This window comes from Haplochromis burtoni, unplaced genomic scaffold (genome assembly GCF_018398535.1).
Source record: "Haplochromis burtoni strain Fernald_Lab_line unplaced genomic scaffold, NCSU_Asbu1 Contig_56, whole genome shotgun sequence".
NCBI classification, from domain to species: Eukaryota; Metazoa; Chordata; class Actinopteri; order Cichliformes; family Cichlidae; genus Haplochromis; species Haplochromis burtoni.
This window is the reverse complement of record NW_024582417.1, coordinates 2221250-2237628: the sequence shown is the minus strand read 5'-3', so window position 1 is coordinate 2237628 and position 16379 is coordinate 2221250. Positions and strand designations below refer to the sequence as shown.

General features: G+C 41.1%; 1 protein-coding gene across 1 annotated transcript in view; it reads right to left on the bottom strand.

The window, feature by feature from the left end:
- zbtb20 (zinc finger and BTB domain containing 20) overlaps positions 1 to 9011 on the bottom strand; it is a 33163-nt gene extending 24152 nt beyond the window's left edge. The window contains exon 1 of the mRNA XM_005922214.3: positions 8759 to 9011. The gene's annotated coding sequence lies outside the window, so the exon portion shown is untranslated. The remainder of the gene's footprint in view (positions 1 to 8758) is intronic.
- Between the last annotated feature and the right edge of the window lie 7368 nt (positions 9012 to 16379).

Genomic DNA, 16379 nt, shown 5'->3' with positions numbered 1-16379 from the left:
TAGACATTTGAGCTGACTGAAATTTCACAGCAGCACACTCAAAGTACAGATAAGTCATCGGTCCCTCGTGGAAACGGCGCTCGCATAAGGACAATAAGATCATTCATGTAAAGAGGAAATCAGCTCTCGTCGGGCATTTATGATGAGTACGTTTTAAGAAACTACTGCCAACACTGTAAGCCACACCCTCTTACTCAGTAAATACACCTTTTGGAGGAAACAAAGGAGTAAATGGAGAAGTTTAAAGAAAAATATGCAAACTTGGACATGTGACAAAACAAAGCTTATGAGCTTCATGGGAATCACATGTAAGGCTTCTACTAACACAGTCCAATTTAGTGTCAAACCTTTGGACAGTCTAATCTCAAAATGCATTGCCTGGAAAGTCTGTTGTTTGTGCTTGTTGTTTTCCTAGCAATTACATCAGGAAAAACTATGTAAGCAACACCAGTTAGTGTGGTTATACAAGTTCTATAGCATATCAGAGGTTGCATATACATAACAACTTCTTGTGTCCTTGTGTGACTGTGAGGATGACTATATGTTTTTAAAATGATGTCAGATGAGCTGATGGTAGCTGTTTGGCTGTTTTTTTAAAATAGATTTTTACCACCCGATGTGTTAGCTGTTAACACGCTCATTAATTTCTGGTCTTTCCATTTCCTGTTTGCTTTGTTGGTGCCCAAAAAAACAAAAAAAATGCCATTAGCAGTGAAGTCTTCTCCAAGATCGATCATATTTAAAGTAGGGAAATTGATTTAAAAGGCGTTTAAGTGATGCTGACAATGTTGCGTTTCTTACTGGACTTCCTTATGTTTTCCAAAGACAACAACTGGTGGAGCTGTACAATGCTGTAATTTGTAATTACAGAGCAAACCGCACTTGCTTTGTAACGAATTTCCATTACCTTACATGGCTTGCGTTGTTTGTTGCTGTGCAATGTGTCACCGTCAACACAACAAGATATTTGCGTGTTCACCATTGCTACACTTCCTATTGTTCCTTGTGCATTTTAGTGTAGCCCAGGTTGTCCTCTCTGATCTGTTTTAATGCAAAAAAAAAAGCAAAAAAGCAGAGAGACCACAGGGTCACCTCAGCACAAAGCGCCGATAATATCAGCTCCGTTTATGATAATCCTCTGGCCCTTTGGCCTTGCTAATGCTCATGAATTGTTGGTCAGTGTGGTGTTTTGAATGCAGCAGAATTATTATCGTTGATGCTAACAATCTATAGCTCATAAGCCCCAGAGTGTAACCTAAGCTGATCAGCTGTTTCTGGTAATATTACTATAAAAATCATGCCACAGGCCTGTGAGTATTTTCGGCAGGTCATGTAACAAATGTGCCACTTCTAAGTCATTTGTGGTGCCACGGTTTGATGGAGAGGCTCAGGAATCCATATGCCTTTATTCCTGGTCATGTGACTGTGTTAGGTGAAGTTAACAGGGTACGTACAATAGCTATGTGTGTCTTTGTCTATTTGTGTGACTTTCCTTCCTATAAATGCATGTTGGAAGTGAGCCTAAAGAGAAGTGGGAATAAGAAACATGCTTTGTGAATGAATGAATGATTGTTTAGACACTAGCCAGCAGCACAGCTCACTCTAGTGAAAGACTCTAAATTGGATTCATGTTGTTTAATCTGCTCACAGAAATTTTTTTTTAAAAAGAGCTTAAAGTGAGTTTACATAGCAGCTGCCACAAGGTCATGTATGGACGTTTTCACGTGCAGCGTCCCACTGCTGCCACAACCAGCAACCATTGCATTGGATTTCAAGCCGCCCAGCTATCTCATGGAGACACATGGACTGCATCTACAATAAAAATGTAATGCAGGTGTTACGAACGTCACTAGAACGATCCCACTGGGTCACTTGATAAATGTCAAACTTATTGTCAACAAACCTGGCAACTCGGATAAAACTGAACATTTGCCTTGCCATCTGGTTGTCATTGAACAGGATAGGCATGCATTTTCTTTGTCACCTATACCAACAGTCCTAATAATAATAATAATAATAAAAGACAATCTATACTTTACTATTCATTAAAACAAGAAGCTGTTAGACAAATTAACTATTATTTTCAGACTCTTCAAAACCTAAACGTGTCTTGATATAGATACAATTCAGGGCAATAAATAACATGGATGGTATAAGAACAGATATGCCTTTTCAAGATGAAAATGCAAGAGAAAAATTCCCTTGTTAAAGATTTTCTTTCAATAAGAAAAATACCTGACAGTGATTTCCTAAGGCTGTATTTAAAAAAAAGAAAAGACGAGAAAAAAAAAACCAACTAATGACTTACTCAATAAAAAAAGAAAGAAAATACAGTTTTAGATTATGTGAAAATACTCTAAGGTTTCAGCAAACGTAATATTTGATAAAACCACAACACAAATACTATTGTGTAAATAAAATAATTCCCCCTTAGTTTACCCAAAGCACAGTGCATACCAATGTACCTCGAGCGAGAGTGTGCACAATCTTAACATTTTGGCTGGTGTGAGTACAGTTTAGTGGAATGAGGCTTAAAAAGTCTCCTCGATGCCAAGAATGAAGCCGGGAACTTACAGCGCTTATATTTATTGTGAAAAGCTGAAAAACTTACAAAGGACACTACTGCTCTTTGCAGTTTCCTCATACTCTCTTTAGATACTCTCCCCTTCAGCTAGGCAGTGAGCTCACCATGACTTGTAGAAAACCATATGGGTAGCAGGGTGAACTGAGGACACACATGCACCTTGGCAAACATACAACTTTGCTATTAGAATCCAGGATACATTTTTCACATCAGTTGAATACCTAGGCCTGCTTGTGTGTTTAAAGAGAAAGAACATTAATTAGGTTTAAATGCTCCTTCCATGCGACCGACAAAATAAATGTTTCTAAGACACGTTATTAAAATGAGTTCTAAAGAAGTTTAAACATCTTCAATAAAGGAAGAAAAAAAAAGAAACTCTTCCGTTGTGAAATTGTTGTGAAATAACTTCTGATCAAGTTCTTACATGAGATTTGGCTCCTGCAGCACAAATATAAAAGCTTTGATAACAACTGCATGAACCAAGAGAGTGTAATGGAAACACATGATCATACCCACCGTGTTTGTAATGTATATACTGTATACATGTGACACAAGGAGACCGCAACTGCAAAAACAAAGCAGCTGGCATTGCACTTTAAATGACAAAATTAAAAAAAAAAAAATCTTAAGACTAATAAACATATTTCTTATCGTGTGAGCAGGCTAATATTAATTCTGGTCCTGTACCAAGCTCATGTGTAAACATTAAAATAAAACCTTCTTATCCGACGGCAAGTGTGTGATGAGTTTCTCCCATGTGGGACGCTCCTTTTAGATTTTGCTTTATTTTGGAGAAAGTAAACATTCAAATCTAAAACCATATACTATGAAGCTATGCAGGAAGTAAGGATAGTAAGCGGGTTTCATGAGACTTTATAAAGTTTTATAGCCGAACAAAAGCTTACTGACGACCGGCTGTAACACTGGCAAATACTTATTCAGGCTCAATTTGTGCTTTCATTATGCATTCCTGTGATACTTGCAGGGAGGGAAGATTCCAAAACAAAAGTCCTTTGAAAACTGAAAAACGCGTCATAAAGTTTTTATGCTGCACGATCTTATAGTCACACCAGGTTCAGTTAAGGTTTAATAAAAGTTCTGAACTAAAAGGGCACATATTAAAAAAAACAAGACAAAAAAACAACTCAATGAATTTTAAAAGAAGGAGAAGAAAAAGTCTGGAGCTGTAAATATTCCTGAAATATTATTTATGGATAATATACCCTGATTGGGTTTCTTTTTAAAAAATAAATAAATAAATAAAAGCCTCTCAGTTGATTCCAACATATTTTTTATGCTTTCTTCTCCACATCTTCAATAACAAAACACAATTTTCCTCCCTTTAAACAAGTGATTTTGTGTTCAGTCCTTGCTTTATAGCTGGAAGGAAATCCCCATAACACACTGTAACAGTGGTTTTGTGTTGCATTATGCAGCTAACGGGGAAATTCATTCCTTACTGACAAAGGCAACCTGTGCAGATTGTCAATAGGTTTTGTGATTGATTTGTATATTCAGGGATAAAAATAATGTAATATAAAGAGAAGCATGTAATGTGTGGAAAGGGTGATTTGTGGGTAGAAGGATCCAAGCCAGTTAGCCAGGAGGTAGCTAGCCTGCCAACAATTTCTAGTTTGCAAAGCGTAATCCAACGATCCAGCAAGGAAGAACTATCATTATATTTTACTAGGATCAAGGGATACAAGGAAAATAGAAATGGAAAATAATTTAATCACTGATACTTTAGAGGCACCTGAGTTTTTTGGGGGGTTACCATGGCAGCTAGAGACTCAAATGTTGCGTTACAGCTGCAAATGCTGTAAAACAGGAGTCTTACCAATAAACAGAAGGTGAGAAACTTTATTCATTCTTCTTAAACAAAACCAAATCCTGAAGCTTAAAGTCTATTAAAGGCTTAAAGGCTACTCTGTAGTTAATTACAAGACTTATTAACTTTAAGATGTGCACCTGAAAACAGTCTCTGTTGGCAATCACATCAAAGATGAGCCTTACTCCAAAGGGGGGAATATTCATCTAACGAGTATCATACAGGGAGGGGGAAAAAAAATAAAAAGCTGGGAAAAGATAAACTCTGCCTGAGACAAAAAGGCCAAGCAGTTAACAAGCACTGTGACATTCTGGATGCAATCCACAAAGTGGCTTGTTATATCGATGGATCTCTGCTGCATTCCCAAAATGGCTGCCAAATATGTTCAACTGAGCCAGACAAAGTGCCACAATGGACTCAAGTGCAAGTCTGCTGTCATACGATGGTAAAGACCTGACTTGAAATTTTAGTTATTGATTTTACTTCATCTGTAAAGGCTCGCCATTACCGCGAGGAGGAATTTTATTTGGTTCGTTTCTTTGCCGTTGTATTGCCAGCACATGCCAGAATTTTCAGCCAAATGTAGACTTTCCAAAATAAAATTATAAATACAGAGTACACATGGCAGAACGAGTGAGGTGAATTCCTCTCATGACCAGCGCTACACGCCCTCCCACACCTCTCCAGTCCGTTTCACTACATAGTGTAGCTCCCAAGGCCAAAAAAAACATTTCAGGGCAACTGCACTGCAACAATATGATCCTTTCAAATATTTATAAATATAATCATGTAAGTTCGGGACCACCACGCTTACCTGGTAACAGCCTGGTGAAGATAGCTGAATGGCGTGGGAATACCAACAACCAATGAAGCACTGCGGAGGCTTCAGAAAGATGTCTCTATCTTGTCTTTTTGGGCATCAGTGCCTTATTTCACTTATTTCTTTTTTTATTTTTTATTTTTTGGAAATCTGACCTACCATCTGCGTCCATGTACAGTACAAGATGATTGTTTTTTTTTTTCCTGGTTATATGTGTCTTACAAAGAAGCACTTATTACATTAGTACAGCATGGTACCCTTACACATTTTCACTTGAGTAAACCCAAATAATCAGGTGGGAGAAAATGTGTGAAAGCGTGACTAAATCAGTCAAAAACACTTCAAAACTGAATGCTGGGCACACATTGCGCCAGTTTTCTGGTCAATAATAATAAACTGGCAAATGTGAAGAGACGGTGACAAGCTACAGCGGACGAGTGAAGGATGCTGAAGCCAAAAGAAAATTGGGATTGATTGCCGCATGTGGATTAACTGATCACCCCCCACCCCTTCCACACACACACTCACACACAGCCTCTTTCTTCCATGTGAGTATAGGTGTACAGTTTATCTGCTGGGTTTCCTCACACAATAACCACTTTCCTTGATGTGCAGACGTACTCTTAAATATTCATTAGTCATGGGTGGGTTTGAGCCGTGACACAGAAAGTGGGCAAATGGCAATGGCTCAAACCCTGTGAATATTAATGTGTGTGGAATTTATACATGTAAATACCCGTTCCTGACTTAACTGAGATGAAACCGGGCACCTGATCCACGGACTACAAACACTCCCAAAGCACATAATGGCTTACCCTCGCTCAGCAGCTCCTGTACACCTCTGTGGTGATAAAACAAGAGTTTTTGACATCAAGCCATGGCGAGAGCTCACTTACAGCCAAGACAAGTACCCTCCAATTCATCAAAACAATAAAATGTCCACAAATGCAGGTGCTACGCCTTTTTTTTGGGGGGGGGGTTACTATAATTTTTGAGTTTCTTTTCAGATGAAGGGCGTTCGATTCAGTGTACACATTGTGACAATATAATTTTTACTTTCTCATTATTTCCTCACCCACATGCAACCTGTCAAATCAGCGTGCTCTAATTCATGGGACAGAATTGCAATTATGCCTGGCTGAAGTCTCACATCAAGGAGAAGGGAGGAGGGTGGGGTGGGTGGGTGTGTGGAGGGGGTGAAGGAAATGTTGCATTTCTCCTACAAACATGCTGCACGCTCAGCTCCGTGTTTTCCAAATGTGTCCATTCAGAAAACAAACGATCCAGTGCTGCCACCAATTACGTAACCGAGCCTATAGACAAGCAAGTCGTTTACGTTGTGGAGGCATATTCTGAATGAAGGCGGGCAGGAGGAAGTGATCACAACAAAAGTGAAAAAAAAAAAAAAACCAGAGGCAAACGCAGAATCGTAAAAAAAATTTTAAAAAAAAGGAAGAGAGAAAGAAAGAAAAAAACCTACACACGCTCTGACACACACACACACAGGTGCACATCCACAGATCGAGTCTGCGCTTTAAGGACGTGGACGCGGCGTTTCTCTCGTGCCTGTCAAACCCGGGACCGGTCTCTTGTTTGGGGCTATTCACTGACCAAACCAACACCAACCTCTGTGACATGACTAATGCGTTGACGCAAAGCTTTATACCTGGGAACAACTCCCGGGCTCCAGCCGGGTGTGTGGCTATTAATCAGACAAGGAACGTGCTGTATTATAGAAACCTATCAGCGGCGCTCGCGTTAGACACAAGGACACGCCGTATTACTCTCTTTATCTGACAAAGCCGAGCGCTTTGGGACAACATCTGTTTGCCACACACACACACGCATGCACGCACACACACGCACACACACGCATACACGCACGCTCTCTGCCCCTGTCCATCTCTCAGTCACGCGCGCGCGCGTGCACGCGCGCGATCGAGCACGGAGAGAGAACTGACATGTTGCTCGGGATGAACTCTCTGTGGCCCTTTCAGTAAATTCATCCGCGTATATTAATCTATATACACACATATGCACGCATCTATATATATATATATTTAATTTTTTTTTAATTGCGCAAACAATACACATATTTTGACTTTAATCAAGAGGCGAAGCGCCGCTGTGCTGCCATGTAACAAGGAAGAGCGAAGGAATCACGAGTTGCCCATTAATATTTTGCAACAAAATGTCTCAAAAGGAACACAGAGAGCCTCTCTTGCAACTTTAATTACACCAGAGCATGGCTTCGTATCTAGGCCAGCCTCACATGGTAAACATTTTTTTTAATCTACTGTAGGGTATGAATTTAAAACGTGGGGGGAGGGAGCGATTGCGACAGTTTAAAGTGAGCTTTTATTTTTGGGAGAAACATGGCACCAAAATCCAGACCAAAAGAGTCCCACCAGATCCAGTTCTTATTTATCCCAGAAACTGGACCTGCAGTATTGCTTTACCTACAGACACAATATTAGCCAGCCTCCCCTCGCCTGCTGAGCACATCTGAACGTAACCCCATCTCATAAATGCAACGGCGTAATGATATTAATTCACAAAAAAATGTAGGCTAGACATCTGTCTCAGTGTGAGCCGCTTCGCTCCAAGGATAGATTTCACGCGTGCACAAAAAAACCAAAAAAAAAAACCAAAAAAAAAAAACCAAAAACACCTCTCCCGGTAAGTTTAACAAACTGAAATGCATTTAAGACAGTTTTCTAGTGAGAGTATATAAGAGCGGTAGGAAGGAGAAGAAGAAGGAAAAAAATGCAATAAGGAAACGTGTTTCCTCTGACTCAAATAACTGACCTAAAAGCCAAATGCGCACGTCGCCTGCCACAGTTGTTCCGGGCTCACAGTGTGTAAAATGTGAGCAGGCAGCCCGCGAGCATCGCTCAGGCTTTCGCTGATTGAGAGAAACAGACCTGTGAACACACTTTGACCGGAGTAGTATTGTTCTCAAGTGTCCCCCCCACCACAACCACCACCACCTCTCCACTGTCCGGCTCATGGGTAAATCTAAAAGTAAAGGGGGCACAGTCAGAATAATGACAGATGGCAAACTTGCGTCACGCCAGGGCAGCGCGTTTTTTGGTAGTCGAATATAGATGGACAACAAAACCCCCTGGCAGCCAAAACTGAATACCCTCACCCCTACCTACCTACCTACCCTACCACCACCACCCCTTCCTCCTCTAATCTAACGCAAGGGGCTCGTTTCATTAGGCTACATTTCGGACGCTGGCATCACGTTTATTGAACGTTCGTGACCCTCCAAAGAATGAAGTTTCCAATGTTTGCGGAGATTTCTGGGGGGGCTGGTAAAGCCAGCCACAACTACATGGGAAGTGAGTGGCATTTTCATGCATTTCACCCGAAAGTCAGCGAGCATGTTTTAATCCCCGATAGAGGAAATTCCTTGTATTCCCCCCCTTCTCTCTCTCTCCCGCTCCCTCTCTCTCTAATAATAGCGGCAGAGATGTTGTAAAGACCCATCCCTTTTCCTACTTTTCTCTCAATTTCTTACCTGCACTTCGAAGCTCGTTCACAAGAAGAAAAAAAAAGTGGCGACAGCGTTTCCACGGCGTTCCCCCCCCTGACGAAGCGCGCTGAGTTGATGTCTTTTTTTTCCTTCTTCTTTTAATATGTTCCCTTACTTTGTTTCATTTCTCACTTCCATCTTCTTTTCATCTCATCAATAAACACACGCTGCAGCCTACCTTCATAGAGCAGCTCGGTTCAAGTGTGCCCTCCCATTTTTTAACTATACATCGAGTACTTTGAGGGGTGGTGGAGGAGGAGGAGGAGGGAGGGGGGGGGAGTGAACGGGCAGGCACGCCTTTTCACTTAAAGCTGCTATTGGAAGAACAGTGCACTGTCTTGGGTTGGATCAGAAATCCGTCAACATTATTGCGCCCCAATCGCAGGGAGCGCGGTGGGACGGTCAAACCGGCTCCATTATGGCTCTCTGGAAGTGGTAGGAGTTGTAGTAATAGTAGTTGTAGCGGGCTAATAGCGCTCAACCTACTCATTTGCCACTGCCTAAGCAGCAGCACGGCAGTTTATATAAGTGGAAGTCGGGCTGTGAAAGTGAGCGGTGCCTGTAAAAGGATGAGGGTTAAACAGGCTCGCAGTGACGATAAAAAGCAGGCGAATCTCTTCCTGAACCCATAAATCCCCCCACTTCTTCTTCTTCTTCTTCTTTTTTATGTAATTCACTCATTTTTATTACGTGGCTTTCAGCGCCAACAGTTTTAAAATCTCTGCGCTCGCAAATGTGAATGAACTCCGAAATCAATCCCCCACTTTGGGATGAAGAAGGACAGGGGGAATTGTCGGTTACACGTCCATCACGCGTCTGAACTTCTGATTGGACGCCGCCTCTGCCTGTACCGCGAGCCAGCTGCGCCGACGCCTCCCATTGGACGCCGGCGCCGTCGCTCACTTCCAGAGCCAACAAGCTAGATTGTCTGCCGTGTCTTCTACTTTCTACGCATTTCTATTTTCTCATTTATTTATTTTTTAACGTCCCGAGCTGACCTCGGGTTTGCGAGCAGGGGGAAAAAACGGTGTCGGTTCAGCCGGCCAATCAGATTTGGTTGAGCCGCTGCTTTTCCCCTTTTGTTGTTGTTGATTTTTTTGTCATTATCCAGTGCCTTGAGATATATTCTGGCTGCCTTAGAAAAAAAAGCAGTAATGGGTCATGTGGGATCCCCCCCCCCACCCCCAACCTCCCCGCACCCACCGCCTTAATGCCCCCCTCCCTGTCTAGACAGTGACAGGTGTGCGTGTGTGCGCACACTCTTGTCTGTAGTTCACATCGGAATAATGAACCACGTAGAAGGTAGTGTATAACAGATACTTTAAATAAAATATGTATGTGTGTGATTAGGGTGTGCAGTGGACGGAGTGTTCAGTGTAAGCTTCCCTGCTTCTTGAAAGACAAGCTTTTTACTTGACAAAGAGGTCAACTAAGGTTAGCCCCATGTGACAAACCGTCCTGCGTCCCGAGCTGAGCTGCTGGGTGAAAGAGGGATGTTCAAACGAATAAATAAATAAATAAAAACTCTCTTTAAGCAAAGCTGTACTCTTGAACTTTGCGTGCAAAACCCTCCAGCTGTACAGGAGAGACAGAGGTGCTGCTTCAGACAATCGCCATCTCGGAAGCTGGGTAGGCTCCTTACGGATATTGTTGTGCGAGCACCGCGGTGAGCACCCAGGGCACTCTCAGTTGACTGTGCGCGCCATCTGCAGGACTGCGATGTGGATTAATACCGCGGGTTCAACGGAGGACACCCTTCCGTCACTGCTTTGACCTACATTAACCAGGAACAGTGTAGGAACACCACTACCGGCCTTAATGCGATCGGTTGCAATCCGACAACGAATTACGAAAACCAAAAAATGCCTTTAATACTCGTTCAAAATCAGAATGATCACAATCTTAGATCACATACAGAAAAAAATTGCACATCAGTGCGGTGAACGCCTTTCCCGGAACAGTATTTAGGATACTTCGCGTTATTAACACGATGGCTCAGCCGGCACCACGTGCAGGAAGGATTCACCATCGAGAACATTGTGTTTCTGTGGTAGCTCTTAAGTGCTTTGCATATTTTACCGGACTTGCCTTTATGGCAACGGGTTGTTGACACCATTAGAAATTTAATGAGAAACGTGCTTAGTTTATTTGTAGTTATCTGCCTATTTGTGCTATTAATACAGTATCAGGCATTAAGTGAAGGGACTGAGGGCAAAGCAGTTATTTTGTAAAGCTTGCTAAAACACATGCTTTTAACTTAAAATTTTGTGCAATGCATCTAAAAATGAAATTTAAATTGCAGTACAATTGCATGCCTATTTTCCCTTATTGTGCCGGTTTATTAACAAATTAAGCTATGCTATTTAAAAGTGAATTTAAAAAGAAATCAAGGACGGTGTGGAAAAAATGATTGAAAATATGGCTGATATTAAATGAATACCTCATGACAAGAAAATAGCAAATTTATATATATTATATATATATTACAATAGTGAAAATCTTTTAAAAAAATAAATAAATATATAAATACATGAAAATGCAATAAATAAATAAATAAAAATATTTGGTTTGTTAGAGCTTCCCTGAGGATTATGAATAGCCTGGAACTGTTTTTTTTTTATTCCCAAACCTCTTAACTTAGCCTTGTTAATAGCAATATTTAAGAAATTTGACCAATTTTTACAACTAAATAAGATAAATACATCTGCTGAGCCCCTAAATACCTTTGTTCATTTCTAATGAGTCCTCATCAATTTCCAGAGAAAATCCACAGATTTTTTATTTATTTTTTTTTTTTACAAAAGTCTGGAATTAATAAAATAAATGTAAAATAAAAATAAAATATTGTACTACAAATCACTTCTCTATTAGATTTTTGGGATCCTTCTGAATTCTTACAAGTAAAATCCATATCTGGAGGTAAAATAGGAGTATACATGTGTATAATCTCACAATGGCAGGTCAGGGCAAACCTCACACAGCAGCTCTGCGACTTGACAATTATTTGGTTATTCATTAATTTATTTATTTGTCTCTTGTGCTTTTCCCCATATTCAAATACAAGTTAAGCCTTAGCTTTCACTTCATTTGCACATGACCTCTGAGAGCCTGCTTGGCCTTACATACAGCCGTGTAGTCAGACAATGATGCCACTGCGAGCTTCAACAAACCAGCTTTTGGTAATCAGTTAACCGACAACTGATCCTACAAGTTTGGACTCAGGATGTGCAACTAGAAATATGGCATGGTAGGCTATTATCGCTCTAGAAACACATAGAAACACATCAGTATTTCCCACGCTTCTTTGTGTGCTTTAAGAAACGTTACTGTGCAAGTCCACTCACAAGTCTTGTCCTTGCATCTTTTGCTCTCCCATTAATACATTCCACTAAATGAATGGACCACGGGCTATTCATTTTACAGACAGTCTAGACAACTCATTATGGCTTGTATCTCAACTTACAATGTGCAAACTGATTTTGAATTAGTTGTGGTCCAATTAAAAATATTATTACCTTCCCAATCCATTCCATTTAAACCCATCTTAGTAGAAACAGGTTAATGGCTCATCATCTCAGCAATCTTTCTCATTACTTTGTTTACGTCAACTGTAAACTGAACAATCTGCAAGCGCTACAAACCACTTTGGTAAAATTCAGTTTTAGTTAGCCGTAGATATTTCAAAATGCTAACGCTAACAAAGCATTTAAGTGGCACCAACATTTATGAAATATTTTCAGCATGGCCCTTCGTCATTCACCACTCACACTCACACTCCTTGTGTCCTCAGAATTGCTGTGCCTCAATGCTCTGTGGCATAGATTCAAAAGGGTGTGGTAAACATTCCTCAGAATGTTTCGGTCTATACTGAGGTGATATTATCATGTTGTGGCATTTTTGCTGGTAGCACCTCAGCCATGAAAACTTCCTGCTCTACCGCTTATAGAACAGGTATAGAACAGTAAAGTCATTGTCATGTTCAAAAACAAGTCTGAGCTGTTAAGGCTTTTTAACATGACATATTAGCAAAGATGGATCCACACTTTCTTGTTGCTTGCGCCAGAGTTTGACCCTGCCATATAAATGTCGGTGCAGAAAGCGAGAGACATCGCACAAGATAACATTGGTCCATTCTTCATGTGGCCTGTGGTGAAAGGAGTAGCAAATATAGGCGTTGTCTTCTGCTGCTAGCTCATCTGCTTCACACACACTGCAGCTTTGAGCTTTTCCTGGGCATTACCCTACCCAACACCAAAATGCAAATAAACGGCACAATCAAATTCGAATTAAACTATCTTTAACTTTCCTGTTCCCGACTTCAGTTCAAAGTCTGAGTGATATCCAACTGCGACAATTGACAGACTTTTCACAGCTAGCAGTCATCTTGCATCATGCCACCGTCATGTTCTTAATGGTTTTTCATGAATTTTCCAGAGTTCATGTTTGAAAAAGTCTTGTTGTGCATTCAGAGGTATTCTTAACCTCAGTTGTAATAACTGGTTATTTAAGTTATTGTTGTTTCTCAATCACCTTCAACCAGTCTGGCCATTCTTCTCTGCCATTTAGCACTTAGCACTTTCTTTTTTGGGCCCCTCCTTGAGTTGGTTGTGTGTGAAAATCATAATAGCTCTGCAATTTGTGAAATAATCAAACCAGCCCAAGTGGCAGCAACAACTATGCCATGTTCAAAGTCACTTAAATAGACGTTCCACCCTATCCCAATGATTGATTTGCACTTGAGCGGATCCTCTTGACCATGTCTACATTCTTAAATCCACCGGCTTTCTGCCACATGAACGGCTGATTAGACATTTGCTTTTGAGGAGCAGCCGAACAGACTGACCGGTGAGTGCACCACGTATATGAACCCTTTTTTCTTCTTACAAGTGCAGCAAAGATTGAAGTCCTTTGTGTGTAATACGGCTGCTGAACCTTTTCAGTGTCAAGCATGAGCTGCTGGTTTAAACTAGTCAACAAGGTCATGCTGCACCACACCGCCATCTTAGCAGAGTGCCACCACAGAACATCATTGTTCTGTGTCATCATGTGGGAAATCCACATTAGATTTGTTTTATGTCTGGTGTGTAAAGCTACTTGAAAATCTAGATTGTGCCATGGTCCATCTGTGAATGCCAGCCTACCATCCATGCATGGATGTGAGGCCCACTTGAACACTCAGTCACACTTTGTCTCTTAATCAGTAGCATCACTCCAAGTTATTGGGAAATCATATAGTATTTATGAATGTGCGCTGTTCATTGCCGCTGTTGCAATGTGATAGAAATGCACTTCATTTCCAGCCATAGTGTGACCTAGTTTGCCCTCTTAATAGTTGCACACTGTAACATCAGATGTATTAGACAAATTTCACACAAGTTGTGGTCGTCATTGGCTTTTTCTTTTGCCATTTCCCCATACTTCACAGATTTTCTGCTATAAAAAAAAACAGCAGCAAAGACAATCTCTTTGTCTGGTCTTTTTGTGATGTTTTTCATGTTTCTGGGAGAGAGAACGAATGGCCATTAAAATTAAAATAACTTACAAGCTACCCAAAGCTTGCATCATTTTGTAATGCACAGTAAGTTTGCACTGCAGAAAGCTTCTTGCCTCTTATCTTCAAAACTGGCTGCAGGCAGATTGTTGACAAGTACAGACGATAAAATCTCTTTGTTAGCTGTTCTTCTCTTCTTCTTTTGGTTATTTGGTCTTTGGTCTTAATTTGTCAATTACTGGGCCTAAAATAACTTTTTTCAGTAGTCCAGTATGTCACTGACAACATTAGTATTACATGTCTTACTGAAACTCACAAGATATGATCAGAGATAAGCCAGATGCGACACAAAGTAAGACTCTTCACATCACAACAAGTGTGGCTTTTTTTTTTCTTTTCTCACTCCCTTTTGGTCGGGGCTTCTCTCTGATTCTGGCTTGGTGTTACTAGATTCAGCAGAAACTGTAAAACGGCACCTATTCAGGTTGTGCTGCATGTGTGAGGCAAGGCAAATACTGTATCTCTTTGCTCTTTGCAAGCACCAAGTCTTCCATGAGTGACGCAACATTTGAGGTTAAGGATTCCAGAGAGAAGAAAAAACGAAATCAAACAAAAGGGGAAAAAGATGAATGTCTAAAATCAGTAGATTGATCCTCTGGTTTAACCCTTTAACCGGCACGATTTAGCCTCGCTTGCTGGAGTGCCGCTAGCACTGCAGTTGTTCTTCTTTGACAGAACAAGCGGGGAAATATTTGTGCACTCACAACGCATGCATAGACAGTGCTGTGCTACACCATGCTGTTAAGATTTACATGTTTGGATAGAACTGTGGGGATCACTGATGCGGCACAGGCTTTCCAAAACAAGCACTGCTTGTAGAGTATTAGTCATTCCAAAGCAAAAATAATGTAGCAGTAAAGGAAAATCAAACACTATTATCATCCTTCAAATTTCTTCTTACTCTCACCTCGAATCTGCAGGAAACTCCAACGAGAGACAACATATTAAACCTCTGCCTAGTACATGTCTCTTTTTTGCCTCACAAAGGCAATTGAGGTAACATAAATGAGTTACCACAATGCTGTCTTTTCGAGAACACAGTCCAAGTGGTATAAATGATTAATAGGCTTCTTCACTTGTCTTTCAGCTCTCAAGGGCCCCTCTCTGTGTCAGCCTTGTAGCTGAGATATAAGAATAACGTGCCACTGGTCTCCACAGATTCTCCCTCAACTCTCTGCTTTGTGATTCATATTTCATCTCACCTCTATTTGCCACAAGCGGAGCAAAGTAGTGACTCAAAAATGTTATGAGATAGTGACGACTTTAGCCCTTCTGTTATGTTGAAAAGTACTTCTCTCCCCTGATTATAACGCACAGGGTGTTTTAAAATGCCCGGAGGCACATCGGCAACTTTACTTGTATGTACCTGAGACAAAATGTCAGGTCAAGCGAGATCAGTTGTTGTGTTAATTTGTTTTCATTCATGGGTGTTAATGGTATGCCATGGGAAATTTCATCACCAGTTGTGCATGCATGAATGCACATGCATGAATCTTAACTCGTTTTTGAACCGAAAAGACATTTGAGTTCTCAGTTTTGCCCCTCCAAAATATCACAACAATGTCTGTCTTCCAGCAGTCTCTTTAAAGCTTTCACAGATGAGCTGATTGATGATAAGTGCTCCAATACAGAGCTGCAACTGAGTCCCCGAAGGCCTTGGGAAGCTCCTTAGCTGGACACAACTATTTTTCGAGTGACCGAATTTCAAGTGTTGGCGCGAAAAACGTGTCTGAGCAATTTGGGCTCTTCCTAGGAGGCACGGACATTCATCCTTCAATGACTGCTCCGTCAGAAGCTTGGCCAAGACCTTGAATGACCATACAGGTGACCGACTGGCAGTCAAAGCCATGGCAGGTGGTAGTGGGCACAAGAAGGAATGTCAGAGCTCTCAAAGCCCAGACTCTGACATCCCCCATTTGTCCTGCTGTCAACTGCTGGGGGCTTTGAAAGGGAGACTGTTTTCTATTTCTGCACACAGACAGTCCAAGCATAAAATCTGACTGCAACTTTCACACGGGCACGAGCAGCCAACTGATAACTAAGGGTAAAATAAGA